We start from the raw sequence: 11,527 nt of genomic DNA, 5'->3' as shown, positions 1-11,527 counted from the left end.
TCTCAATACTGTCACATCAGCAATTAAATTTCAGCATTAATTTTGGTGGGGACATTCAAACCATAGCAGTAGGATTTGTGACATTTGGCTGGAAACTTGGAAATAAGAGTATACATGTTGCCATGACATCCTGTTTATAAGTCCCACATCCACATTCAAATAATTTACTACTAACAAAGAGGTAGGTGCTGTGTAATTATATTGTTCCTAGAACAGGGTACAAGTAACATTAGAATAATATTTTCTCTAAGGCAGGCTGGCTACATAGCTATCAGCACAAGCAATCTTTAGCTAATTAGGATTTCAAAGGAAACATAAACATTTAAATGTAATAGGATTATACCTGGGTGGAGACATTAAGGATATTTATCTCCCTCAGTAGCTTTCAGAGTTAGTCAGAGAGCTAGGATGGTTAAGATTTAATTTTCATTTATTCAAAAAGAAATCAAATGCATTCTTCCAAGTGGGAACAAGAGGACTGATGTCAATCTGGTCTTTCCACTGTCCCACTCAACCAATTAACCAGACATTTCACAGCAAATATCTGTCTGTCAGATGTTTAAATTGTTAGAATGTTTTTTACATGTTATCTCTTAAAAAATAGACCAATATTATTAATGTGAATAGTTTATTTATATAGGATTGTATTATTAATAGTCACATTAACAACACTAATGTTAATTATTTTGTTATTAACAATAAATATCAATTCATTATTAATACCAATAATAAAATATAGATTAATAATGATTAAGCTAATTAAGTTTACATTGTATTAGTCTGTTCTCACACCGCTAATAAAGACATACCCAAGATTGGGTAATTTATAAAGCAAAGAAGTTTAATTGACTCACAGTTCAGCATGGCTGGGGAGGCCTCAGGAAACTTACAATCATAACAGAAGGGGAAGCAAATACATTCTTTTTCACATGGTGGCAGGAAGGAGAAGAATGAATGCCCAGTGAAGGGGGAAGCCCCTTATAAACCATCAGATCTCATGAGAACTAACTTACTATCATGATAACAGAATGGGGGAAACTGCCCCTGTGGTTCAATTATCTCCACCTGGTCCCTCCCATGACACGTGGGGATTATGGGAACCACAATTAAAGATGAGATTTTAGTGGGGATACAGCCAAACCATATCACACATATTAATGTGAAAAAAGCAGGTAAAGTTCTGATTTTTTTCCCTTCAAACCACAAGACAATAAAACCCTAAATAAAACAAATAACATGATTATAGAAAGCATAATGTGGCAATAATCTCCCATTGAGGTTGCAATTCTAGTTCTTTCTTTATCAAAGTTTCAATGCCATAACAATTTGTCAGAGGAAAATTAGGCAGAAAAAAAGCATCTTTTCTTTCCCTCAGAAGATTGAGGGAAAGGATAAGGAGAGGGGAAAATAATGTGAGTAAATATGATCAGCTTAAAATAGAGTTAATGTAACTCCATATCTAAAATTGTTTACCCAGACTGCTTTTTTCCATGAAGAACACCAATAATTATCAGTATTTGGCAACAAAGTTTGCAGATTGCTTCATGTGAGGTTAATATTTAACTTCCATTTTCCTTGGAAAAGACTTTCAAACAGAATTTCTATCTGGGTGTTCTTGAGGATATTGTACTGGTTCAATTCTTTGTTATAAACTATTTTGGGCGAAAAGCTGAAATGTTTCATGCTTATGTTTCTTTGCTTGGCGAAGTTGATTGTGTTGGATTTTGTAGTTCTATTCTTTTGTTAAAATGACAATTTTTTTTTTTTTTAATTTGAGACACAGTCTCAATCTGTCACCCAGACTTGAGTGCAGTGGCATGATCTTGGCTCACTGCAACCTTCGCCTCCCAGGTTCAAGTGATTCTCCTGTCGCAGACTCTTGAGTAGCTGGGATTATAGGTGCATGCCACCACGCCAGGGTAATTCTTGTATTTTTGTAGAGATGGAGTTTCACCATGTTGGCCAGGCTGGTCTTGAACTCCTGACCTTAAGTAATCCACCTGCCTTGGCCTCCCAAAGTACTGAGATTACAGGCGTGAGCCACTGTGCCCAGCCTAAAATGGCAATGTTAATGAGCAGATATTTTCCCCTATAGAAGCCCTTCTGAATTCAATGGGAGGCCTTCTTTGGGTTACTTGTCTTTACTTAGAGGGATATTTTGAAAGCCAACTGTGGTGAAAACAAAAATAAGGGAACTACAGGTCATAGAAATGTATCAAAATGTAGTGGTTCACAGACGGTATAACTTAATTGATTTAACAGGTTTTATAATCAAGTTCTAGTGGTTGATTTCAATCTCCTGTTAATGTGGGTTGACCAACTAAATAATTCCAGGTTTTCCTCCCCTCCCCCGGCATGTAAAGTAATCCAGGTTTTTCATAGTGAAATTGGTATGCATGTATTTTTTTTTTTTGAGACAGAGTCTCACTCTGTCGCCCAGGCTGGAGTACAGTGGCATGATCTCGGCTCACTGCAAGCTCCACCTCCCGGGTTCACACCATTCTCCTGCCTCAGTCTCCCGAGTAGCTGGGACTACAGGCGCCCACCACCACGCCGGGCTAATTTTTTATATTTTTAGTTGAGATGGGGTTTCACCGTGTTAGCCAGAATGGTCTCGATCTCCTGACCTCGTGATCCGCCCACCTGGGCCTCCCAAAGTGCTGGGATTACAGGTGTGAGCCACCGCGCGGCTGGTATGCATTTTTTCAAAAGAATCAACTAAGCTTGGGTGTTTGGGATAATAACAAAAATGCTTTCTTACCTTCTACCTTATTAGCTGAGTTAACTGAGAGGGTGTTACTGAACTCCATTATTTCTCATTCATTCTACTCCCAGCTCCCTGGGATTCCAGCAATTATGGTAGTTCTTCTGATTTTTTTTTTTTCCTCCACAAGACCTTTGGTATTTATGAGGCCAGTCTCATCAGCATTCAAAGCTATTTGGGATTTCCAGGTCATAATCTCAGATCCTACAAGGCTCTCTGTTTTGGTTCCTTGGGGAGTTTGCCTCAAGACATCAAGAAATGTTCATCGAGCTGGGCATGGTGGCTCACACTTGTAATCCCAGCACTTTGGGAGGCTGAGGCGGGTGGATCACCTGAGGCCAGGAGTTCAGGACCAGCCTAGCCAACATGGCAAAACCCTATCTCTACTAAAAATACACAAAAATTATCTGGGTGTGGTGGCATGCCTGTAGTCCCAGCTACTCAGTAGGCTGAGGCAGGAGAATTGCTTGAACCCAGGAGGCGGAGGTTGCAGTGAGCTAGAGTGCGCCCCTGCACTCCAGCCTGGGCAACACGGTGAGACTCTGTGTCAAAAAAAAAAAAAAAAAAAAAAAAAAAAGAAAAATGCTGGAAGCCATCATCCTCAGCAAATTACCACAGGAACAGAAAACCAAACACTGCATGTTCTCACTCATAAGTGGGAGTTGAAAAATTGAGAACACATGGACAAAGGGAGGGGAACATCAGGTACCAGGGCCTGTTGAGGGGTGGGGGGCGAGGGGAGGGAACTTATAGGATGGGTCAATAGGTGCAGCAAACCACCATGGCACACATATACCTATGTAACAAACCTGCACGTTCTGCACATGTATCCCAGAACTTAAAGTAAAATTAAAAAATAAAAAAAAGAAGAAAAAAAATGTTCTGGCACATAGTAGGTGTTTTATTTAAATTTTTGAGTAATTAATAAATTCACATGGTTTTATAAATAAATAAATAAATAAATAAATAAAGTGGCCAGGCACAGTGGCTCATGCCTGTAATCCCAGAACTTTGGGAGGCCGAGGTGAGCAGATCACTTGAGGTCAGGAGTTCGAGACCAGCCTGGCCAACATGGTGAAACCCCATCTCCACTGAAAATACAAAAATTACTTGGGCATGGTGGCACACACCTGTAATCACTGAGGTTGGCTGCTCAGGAGGCTGAGGCAGGAGAATTGCTTGAACCTGGGAGGCGGAGGTTGCAGTGAGCCCAGATTGCACCACTGCACTCCAGCCTGGGTGAGGGTGTGAGACTTCATCTCTAAATAAATAAATAAATAAATTCACATCGTTTTAAAATCAAGAGGTATAAAAAGTTGTACAGTGAAAAGTTCCCTCCTTATTCTTGTATTCAAGTATCCTCATCTATCCCTCTTCCGTTCCTCACTGATCATCCCTGGTACTACTTCTGGTTTCCTTCTGCAGTTTCTTTATGTGCATTTAAGTGCTGTTACAGACTGAGAGATTTTCACCTTTTAACACTCGCATGGCTTAAAATTTCATATGTTTATTATCTCCACCTTCTTATCATCTCTCATTTACTTAAAAAAATACTTTAGCCTGGGCACAGTGGCTCACACCTGTAACCTCAGCTCTTTGGGAGGCCAAGGCAAGGGGACAACTTGAGCCCAGGAGTTTGAGACCCACCTGGGCAACATGGTGAGACCCCGTCTCTACAAAAAACAAATTAGCTGGGTGTGGTGACATGTGCCTCTAGTCCCAACTACTTGGGTGGCTGAAGTGGGGGGATCACTTGAGCCCAGGAGGTAGAGGCTACAGTGAGCCGTGATTGCACCAATGCACTCCAGAGTCTCACTCTGGGTGACAGAGTGAGACTCTGTCTCAAAAAAAAGAAAAAAAAAAAAAAAGCCATAGACTTTATTGTTTTAGAACATTAAGTTCCCAGCAAAATTCAGCAGAAGGCACAGAGATTTTCCATATATCTCCTGTCCCCACATATGTATAGACTCCCCCACTATGAAAATCCTTCACCAGAGTGGTACGTTCATTACAAATAATGAACATACATTGGCACATCGTTATCACTCCAAGTCCAGAGTTTACATCAGGGTTCCTTCTTAGGGTTGTACATTGTGTGGGTTTTGACAAATGCATGATGACATGCATCCATCATTATAGTATCATACAGAACAGTTTTGCTTCCCTAGAAATCCTCTGCCTGTTCATCCGTTCCTCCTAACTCCTACGAACCATTGATTCTTTTACTCCCCATAGTTTTGCCTTTTCCAGAGTGTCATATAATTGGAATTATACAGTGTACAACCTTTTGAAATTGGCTTATTTTGCTTAGTTGATGTATTTAAGTTTCCTCCATGTCTTTTTATGGCTTGATAGCTCATCTCATTTTAGCACTGAATAATATTCCATTGTCTGCATGTTCCACAGCTTATTTATTCACTCACCTACTGAAGGACGCCTTGGTTGCTTCCAAGTTTTGACAATTATGAACAAAGCTGCTATACACATTCATATTCAGGTTTTTGTGTGGACATAAATTTTAAACTCATTTGGGTAAGCACCAAGGAACACAATTTCTGGATCATATGGTAAGAGTAAGTTTAATATTATAACTGGCAAACTGTCTTCCAAAGTGGCTGTACGATTTTGCACTCCCACCAGCAATGGATGAGAGTTTCCCACTTACTTTTCAACAAACTGCTGGCGCTTTCCCACTTTCCCCATCCCACTAAAACTTCTTTTGCTAAGATAAGCAATGGCGTCCTAGTTGCTGTCACAGTGCACTTTTTAGCTCGTATTTTACTGGACCTATCTGTTGACTACTCACATATACTTTACTCTCTTATCTCTTCACCTCGAATACTAGTCTTTTTGGTTTCTCTTCTCCCATTTAGATGGCTCCTTCCCTTTTTCTGTTGTTAATGGTTTTTGGTCTTGGTTTATCCCTGAATTGTTGGTATTTTAAAATTTTCTCCTTCATACTTTTGTAACTCCACACACTCTTCAGAGGTGATTTCCAAAATCTAACAGCAATCCAAAGATTGTTTTTGTTTGTTTGTTTGCTATTGTTGTTGTTTTTTGAGACAAAGTCTCGCTCTGCACCCAGGCTGGAGTGCAGTGGCGCCATCTCAGCTCACTGCAAGCTCCGCCTCCGGAGTTCAAGCGATCCTCCCACCTCAGCTTTCTGAGTAGCTGGGACTGCAGACATGTGTCATCACACCTGGTGCTTTTAAAATTTTTAGAAGAGACAGAGGTCTCCCTATATTGTCCAGGCTGGTCTCCAACTCCTGAGCTCAAGTAATCTTCCTGCCTCGGCCTCTCAAAGTTCTGGGATCACAGCAGAAATTCTTAACTGAGTTGGAGATACACATTGTCATCAGCTTATGGCTAATCTCCACCTGGATGTCTATTAGACTGCTAAAATTCAGCATATTACTCCATTCCTGGGCACCAAAAATGAGCAAATCTGTGCTCCTCTTTCTTTATTTTTGATCCGGGTAGGTGGCACTACTGTCCATCTTAAACTGCTCACACCTGAAATCTGAAGTCTTCTTAGATGCCTTTTTCTTGGTTGTCCCTCCATATTCAGGAAAATTGATTTTACTTCCTAGATGTGCCTTCAGTCTGCCTCTCCTTCACATTGCCACAGTCACTGCCTTGGATCAGCCCTCCTTCTTCATTTCCAGTACTGATGCAATGGCCTCCTGATTGTTCTCCTACTTCTGGTCTCACTCTCTGCTCTTCACCCTCCACACCACTGTCTGGGTGATCTTTTTATAAGTAAACTTCAACAGCGTCATTCCTCTGCAATACTCATGGCCTTGAGGAAAAAAAGTCTGAGCTCTCAAGTGTGGTGGGCAGCATCCTTCATGGTCTAACTTTGCCTGTTCTTTTGACTCTGTTCCTCCCTGAATTTCCTGGGGCTTTCCGTGCTTGCTTAGGCCCCTGGAATGTCACATCTCTGCCTGTGCCTGAAATACCCTTCTCTTGTCTGCCTAGGTGCTGTCTTTATTCTAAAGGACCTCTTTTATTTGGAGCTTCTCCCTCTTCTACTCCCATCCCCACCCCCAGCTGAGTTAAGTGCTTCTTTCTTTCTGGACCATAATCCCTTGACATCTCAGCAGCACTGCCAGTCATGCCATTTTACACTGCTCTATTTTCTCGTTCAAGATCCTGTGGACTTTTTATGTGCATAAGTTTTACTTTAACACTTACAAATGACTTTCCCATACACTATTTCCTTTGATCTTCATGGTACTTCTTTTGTCCTTGAATTGTGTATAAAACCCTAAAAGCTAACAACAACAACAACAGAGTCTGAAACAAAGTTTATACGTTAACACTTTATTTGGAGTGGAATTCCAGGGCAGCAAGAGTGAGGGAAGAAGGACGGAGGGAATTCAAGCAGAGAGGGAGGGTACGCAAACATAAGGTGGCATCTTTCTTATCCTGCAGATCCCTATTTCACAAAGAGACGCAGCCAAGCCCATCATACAGGGCATCTCCTGAGAGGCTGCATAGATCCACTGAGCCCTGGAACAGACCATTAGGTTTGGAAAGGTGGAAAAGTAAGTCATTTATTAGTCAGTGGCTTCTTATTTTGTGCTTTTCATTGGACAAAATTTAACCAATTTTTTTCTCTTTCTTGCTTTTTTAAAATTTTCAGAGCAGAAGAACTTGGCCATCTAACTATTTTAAAATTTCCCGGACCTCCAGGGTGTTACTTGCCTCCCCACCCGCCCCCGCTGCCACCTTTCCCCAGCAGCTGCTGGGGAAGCCAACAGCTGGGTCTGGTCGGGTAGAACTCGGGCGCCTGAGCAGCCCAGGCTCCTGCTGGGGCAGATATGACGCAGCTGTGTGGAAGCTCAGCCAGTGGCGTGAGGAGAGGAAGCAACTGCAGTGGCAGGGGGCTGTCACTGTGGCAAATTGCCAAGGGGCCAGGGCAGGTTGGATCAAGCAATTCTTTTTTTCTAATTGAGATTTTATTGGTTGTGTTGGGGATCAGTAAGTACATAGACATTTCACAATTTTGCACAATTTGTACACAATTTTGTACCAAAAATCTAAAAAGCCATGTATTGTAAGCTTTAAAAGCAGATATTCTCATGACTTTGCAGCTTGAAATTTGAAGGCCCAATTTCCTTAAGAAGATATCAAATGCCAGTGTCTTCAAACGTGGATAAACTGTTACGTAAGTACCACCAATTAACAATTTTTTATTTTTATTATTATTATTACTTTTTTTTGAGATGGAGTCTCGCTCTTTTACCCAGGCTAGAGTGCAGGGGTGTGATCTTGGCTCACTGCAAACTCCGCCTCCCGGGTTCACACCATTCTCCTGCCTCAGCCTCCCAAGTAGTTGGGACTACAGGCGCATATCACCACTCCCGACTAATTTTTTGTATTTTTTAGTAGAGACGGGGTTTCACTGTGTTAGCCAGGATGGTCTCCATCTCCTGACCTCATGATCCACCTGCCTCGGCCTCCCAAAGTGCTGGGATTACAGGCGTGAGCCACTGCACCTGGCCAACAGTTTTATACCATAGACACTACATACTGAAATTTTCAATCTTTCACAGCACATTAACAAAGTTCCTAGGAAAACAGGACTACCACAACCACAGATGCTACAGAGTGCACACAGTTCTGACAGGGAGAGCCACCATCAAGGAGTGGTTTTCTTTTTTTATTGAGACAGAGTCTCGCTCTGTCACCCAGGCTGGAGTGCAGTGGCGTCATCTTGGCTCACTACTACCTCTGCCTCCCAGGTTCAAGCAATTCTCCCACCTCAGCCTCCCAAGTAGCTGGGATTATAGATCTGTGCCACCACACCCGGCTAATTTTTTGTATTTTCGGTAGAGATGGGGTTTTGCCATGTTGGCCAAGCTGGTCTCAAACTCCTGACCTCAGATGATCCACCCACCTCAGCCTCCCAAAATGCTGGGGTTACAGGTGTGAACCACTGCACCTGGCCCAAGTAGTTTTCTTAGGAAACAATTCTACTAAAAAACAACATGGGAATAGGATTAAAAATGTTCAAGGCATTAAGTATGGGACTGTGACCCCATATTGCCATGTAGTATGTTTTCTATTATAGGATATAAAAACTATCCCCCATTTGTGGAATATTAAGCTGATACTCAAGACAGTCAGTCTCCTGTAATCCAGTATCCCACATTATTTGCTTGTTGTACCAAAAAATAAATAACTAGCAAATTATTCCATCTCTTAAATAAAAGCATTCACACTTAAAAAAATGGGACAAAGAGGGATTCCCTCCTCTTAAAAATGTTTCTAGAGGCTGGGGATGGTGGCTCACATCTGTAATTCCAGCACTTTGGGAGGAAGAGGTGGATGGATCACCTGAGGTCAGGAGTTCCAGACTAGCTTGGCCAACATGGCGAAACCCCATCTCTACTAAAAAAAAAAAAAAAAAAAAATTGGCTGGGTGTGGTGGCGGGCACCTGTAATCTCAGCTACTCATGAGGTTGAAGCAGGAGAACTACCTGAACCCAGGAGGCCAAGGTTGCAGTGAGCCCAGAATGTGCCACTGCACTCCAGCCTGGGCAATAGAATGAGACTCTGTCTTAAAAAAAGAAAAAAAAAATGTTTCTAGAGCTACTAAAACACTTGGCATTTACAAAATAGTTGATAAAAAATATTCATACTAGGAAGGGAGACAGGAACTGCGGATAAGAGAGGGCATATGATACTAATCAGACGTGGCTTCTTTGTTTCCAGCTTCATCAGAGGCTGGACTTTCCCTATTTTCAGTTTCTCCATTTTCTGCAGGTAAATCTTCTTGAGTTTCTTGCTTAGCCATTTTGGCTTGTTTTCCCTTTACTCTTCTTTTTCCCTTTTGTTTCCTTTTTTTTGTCTGAAGGTTTATCCTTTCCTGCTGCTGTTTTTGTTTTCGTTTCTACTGTTGCAGGAGCAGGTTTAGCTGACAACCTCACCCATCTCCTCTTGGCATCTTCCTTCCCTGTGTCTTGGGCTGAACTGACCTTCCTCTTGTGTATCTTGGTGGTGAGGAGGCCACTGCCACTCCTCTTACAGCTCAAGCTGCTGAGACCTGCAGCTAGGGCAGTGGGAGAACCTGATGAAAACTGCGCCAAGTCAAATTGATACAGCACATACACAGTCAAATTCACCAATGATGTTAGAAAAACCCAGTTTTCCTCATATTGCTGGTGAGGGAACTGAAACTAGAGAAACAAAGTAATTTGTCCAAAGTCACACAACCATTATGATTGAGTTAGAATGTATTTCAAAGTACTTTTCCCTATATATTTTACAATGTTTTGCACTGAACAGATGTTATGTCTGAAGTTTCTATTCTTTTTATTTTCCTCTCCTTCCTTAAACACTTATGACATTTTTTGTTTTTAACTTTTATTTAGGTTCAGGGATACATGTGCATGTTTGTTATATAGGTAAATTGTGTGTCATGGGAGTTTAGTGTACAGATTATTTCATCACCCAGGTAATAAGCATAGTCCCCGATTGGTAGTGTTTTGATCCTCACTCTCCTCCCTCCCTCCAAACTCAAGTAGGCCCCAGTGTCTATTATTACGTCTATGTCTATTGACATAAAGTCCAGTCAATGTGAGAACATACAGTATTTGGTTTTCTGTTCCTGTGTTAATTTGCTTAGGATAATGGTCTCCAGCTTCATCCATGTTGCAGCAAAGGACATGATCTCATTCCTTTTTATGGCTGTGTAGTATTCCATGTATATACATACCACATTTTCTTTATCCAGTCTTCCACTGATGGACATTTAGGTTGATTCCATGTGTTTGTTATTGTGACTAGTGCTATGATGAACATACACATGCATGTGCCTTTATGGCAGAACAATTTATATTCCTTTGGGTATATACCCAATAATGGGATTGCTGGGTCAAATAGTAATTCTGCTTTGAGTTCTTTGAGAAATCTCAAAACTGCTTTCCATAATGGCTGAACTAATTTACATTCCTACCAGCAGTGTACAAGCATTCCCTTTTCTTTACAACCTTGCCAACATCTGTTATTTTTTTTGACTTTTTCATAATAGCCATCTGACCGGTTTGAGATGGTATCTTATTGTGGTTTTGATTTGCATTTCTCTTTTGACTAGTGATACTGAGCATTTTTTCATATGCTCTTTGGCCAGGTATATGTCTTCTTCTTCTTCTTTTTTTTTTTTTTTTTTGGAGACAAGAGTCTTGCTCTGTTCCGGAGTGGAATGCAGTGAGTGATCATAGCTCCCTGCAGCTTCTACCTCCTGGGTTCAAGCTATTCTCCTGCCTCCAGAGTAGCTGGGACCACAGGTATGCATCACTACACCTGGCTAATTTTTTATTTTTAGGAGAGACAAAGTCACTATGTTGCATAGGCCGGTCTCAAAGTCCTGGGCTCAAGTGATCCTCCCACCTTTCGGTCTCGCAAAGTGCTGGGATTACAGATGTGAGCCACTGTGCCCAGCTGTATGTCTTCTTTTGAAAAGTGTTTGTTCACGTCCTTTGCCAACTTTTTAATGGACAAATGCTTGTTAATTTGTTTAAATTACTTATAGATTCTGGATATTACTCCTTTGTTGGATGCATAGTTTGCAATATTTTCTCCCATTCTGTAGGTTGTTTACTCTGCTAATAGTTTCTTTTGCTGTGCAAAAGCTTTTTAGTTTAATTAGGTCCCATTTGTCCATTTTTATTTCTGTTGCAATTGCTTTTAGTGTCTTCATGATGAAATCTTTGCTAAGTCCTATGTCCAGAATGGTACTTCCTAGGTTCTCTTCCA

General features: G+C 41.3%; 1 pseudogene; it reads right to left on the bottom strand.

Annotated features, from left to right (window-relative positions):
- Positions 1-9,313: 9,313 nt before the first annotated feature.
- Positions 9,314-11,527, bottom strand: part of LOC119621280 (non-histone chromosomal protein HMG-14 pseudogene) — an 85,510-nt pseudogene continuing 83,296 nt past the window's right edge.

This window comes from Chlorocebus sabaeus, chromosome 11 (assembly GCF_047675955.1).
Source record: "Chlorocebus sabaeus isolate Y175 chromosome 11, mChlSab1.0.hap1, whole genome shotgun sequence".
Lineage (NCBI taxonomy): Eukaryota > Metazoa > Chordata > Mammalia > Primates > Cercopithecidae > Chlorocebus > Chlorocebus sabaeus.
This window is presented reverse-complemented; position numbering and strand designations above follow the sequence as displayed.